Genomic DNA, 3,005 nt, shown 5'->3' with positions numbered 1-3,005 from the left:
GGGCCTTGGTGTCACCTCCCACCAGCCACGGGAACAAAAGGAGCCTCATCATCCTCCCTTGTATGGCAGAGCTCTGCCCTCCCCACGGCTCTGGGGAAGGGGGGAAAACATCAAACCCCACTGCTGGGTGTGTGGGCAGAGCCTGACAGCATCTCCCCCATGGGCGGGCTCTGCTCTGGGGGGGGAAGGTTTCCAGCAGTGCTTGGGAACAAGCTGTGCAGCCTAGGAGAGCACCAGGAGAGGATTGCTGGGCTCGTGGCACCAGAAAGGAGAGAACAGGCCAAGCACAGCAGCAGGGAGCAGACATGAACAGCAGTGGAAGGACCAGGATATCCATGCAGGGAGTTCAGAGTGGCTTCAGGAAGAGGGAGACAGGAATGGCTGCCAGGAGACCATAGAATTATAGAATCGTAGAATGGGTTGGGTTGGAAGGGAACTTAAAGATCATCTGCTTCCAACCCCACTGCCATGGGCAGGAGCAAGAAAAGTAAACCAAGAGCAGAAAAATTTGGGGAAATGAGTAGGCCAAGCTACACCAAAGCAAAGAATGTGAAAAAGCTTCTGTCAGCTCCTCTCATTCCTCTGTAAACACCAGCCTAGGAGCACCGTGCCCGAGATCACAGCCTGCCCAGCCCAGCACTGTTCCAGCAAGGAAAGAACTTGTCCCACACAAGGGAAAACACAAATCTGGGAAAGCACAAAACACCCAACCAGCCAAAGTGTGTCAGCAGCTTGTGGTTCACAGGGTGAGAGCCCACACACCAGCAGGACAGCTCCTAGACAGCAAGGCCAACGTTGACCAACCTACCTCAAGAAGCAGCCCAGCAGCTGGAGAGAATATTTGTGTGCTTCTCAGGATGGGATGATTACAAAGCAGCCCTGCTCCTTCTGGACTGCACAATTCCTCGCTCAAGCATCTCTGCATCCCACTGTGGTGGAGGTAAGGAAGCCCCTTTGGGTGAGTGGGAGACCTGGAAACCCTGGGGTGATAACCTCCTCCTTCCACATTATCTACTACCTGTGATTGAAGATGTGCTGCCTGATTTATCCAGGGCAAAGAGTGCTTGCAAGAACAACAAAGTTATTGAAGAGCTGTACTGGTCAGTCTGCATGGGCAGTGGGAATGTTACAGGGCTGATCACAGAGCTGCTCTACCTGAGCTGTCACACGTTGATGGGAAAAGGAAGGATGTGAAAACCAGCCTCATCCACAGCAAGCAAGAACCAGGGCTGACATATAGCTTAAACAATATATTAGCTAACGCACTGAAGGAATGAAAAAGCTCAGGGGATTAAGAAAGAAGCCTCTTTCCTATATAATTTATAAACATCCAGAATGTGATAATCTTGGACTTAGTACCACGAGGATGTTCAGCAGGAGCAGTGGCTCCAGGATGCAGCACCAGCAGCCACCAAAGGCAGCAGGAGGCACTGGTGGAGCCAACCTTGGCAGGAGGTGCTGGGACACGAGCTCCACGTTCATTCCCACACATCCAAAGCTGATCACTGCCAATAGTTGTGGCTTATTGACATCAGCTCCCCTCTGTGGGTCACAGCTGCCCCTATGCCCCAACCCATGCCATCAGAGGGGGCATGGGACATTCAGGGATTTAGGGATAGCAGCGAGAGCAGGGTGCCAGGAGAACATGGCTCTGCCTTGGTTTGCATTGTGCTGCACTAACCCAGACTAAATTACCTTTTACACTGCCACACTTCAGCAAATAGAATAAATAACCAGAGAGCAGCAGCAAAGAACTTCTTCCTGTGGCAGCTGCCAAGGGAAACCAGATCCTTTTAGTTCAGCCTCTCTGCTGCTGACAGGAAGGCAGGTTTTAGACACCCCAGTGCTGAGGCTTTGGGCACTTGTCAGCAGCACCAGGGGTGGAAGGGAACAGCCAGAGCTCCTGACGCAGCTCCGAGCTGGGTACGGAAGGAGAGTCTATTTAAAGGAGCTGGAGCCTTTCTAACCTACCTTCTTTTGAAAGGAAAAAAGCCCACCTAAATATATCCTGCCAGAATTAGAGCTTTTAACCTGTTTGCCTCCTGCAGCCCATTGTCCGGCTCACCAAGAGCTGTTTCCCTGGAAATGGCAGTGCAGGCTAATTGCTGTTTGAAGCTTTTCCTCCTATGGAGCAGTGCAGCAGCCTCGGAATGCTGATCCCTTCCCTGACAGCAGAACAGGCTTCCCAAGCTATTTCTCCCCAGTTTTCTCCCTCTGCAAGCAAGATTTAACCAGGAGAATTTCCCTGCAGAAGCCACCCTAGGGTGGGTACGAAGGAGGAACTGCTGGGGACACACAAACAGACTGACAGCTCTAGCTGAGCTCAGGGGACCCTCAGCAGTGGGATGAACCCACAGCTTTCCCTACAGGTGAGGAGTCAAGGCAGCCAGGCAAGGAAGAAATGCAAACAAGAGGAAAAGCACATCTGATTTATGCCTTTTTTTTTTTTTTTTTTGCCTAAGCTCATGAGAAGAGCAGGTTGTCAGAAGGCAGAACAGACATTTTGGTGACAGCTTCTTATTTAACGTAATTGCTACACCTCAGAAAAAAAAAAAAAAAGCCTTATCACGAGCCAAGATGATTTTCCTCCAAGAAATCCTTGAGGTTTGTTGTTTCCATTGAGCTCTGCAGGGGAGAGCCCTGCTCCCAGACAGCAGCTGGGGCTGGGGAAGCCACTTTCTGGAAAGGGAGGAAGGCTGGGGAGGAATGTGGCATGGCAGTGCCCTCTTTGGGCACAGCCACCCGCCGTGCTTGGTTCACACTGGGTTCAGCTACACCTCTCCTTCAGGAGCTGGGACACACAAGGAACTTTGTTCTACGCAGCAGGTATTTGCTCTGGCAGCCTCACCCTTCCCAGGAACCTGCCAGACCCAGGCTACAACGTGCAAGAGAAGCCATCCAGACCCCCCTGCTTCATCCTGCCATGAGCTCCTCACACAAACCCCATGGAGAGCAGTGACCAGGTGTCTGGAGACACTGAGGCACTTGGGTCCATCGAAGAAGCA

General features: G+C 51.9%; 1 long non-coding RNA gene across 1 annotated transcript; it reads left to right on the top strand.

The window, feature by feature from the left end:
- Nucleotides 1-524: 524 nt before the first annotated feature.
- LOC120323773 lies at nucleotides 525-2,707 on the top strand. The gene is made up of 3 exons (XR_005564602.1): nucleotides 525-940; nucleotides 2,252-2,369; nucleotides 2,463-2,707. It is a non-coding gene; the product is annotated as an uncharacterized LOC120323773 (long non-coding RNA).
- Nucleotides 2,708-3,005: the final 298 nt, after the last annotated feature.

The sequence above is a fragment of the Pipra filicauda genome, unplaced genomic scaffold (genome assembly GCF_003945595.2).
Source record: "Pipra filicauda isolate LSUMZ 115617 unplaced genomic scaffold, ASM394559v2 scaffold33_size4404698_pilon, whole genome shotgun sequence".
NCBI lineage: Eukaryota > Metazoa > Chordata > Aves > Passeriformes > Pipridae > Pipra > Pipra filicauda.
The sequence above is the reverse complement of the archived record's forward strand: the minus strand, read 5'-3'. Positions and strand labels throughout refer to the sequence as shown.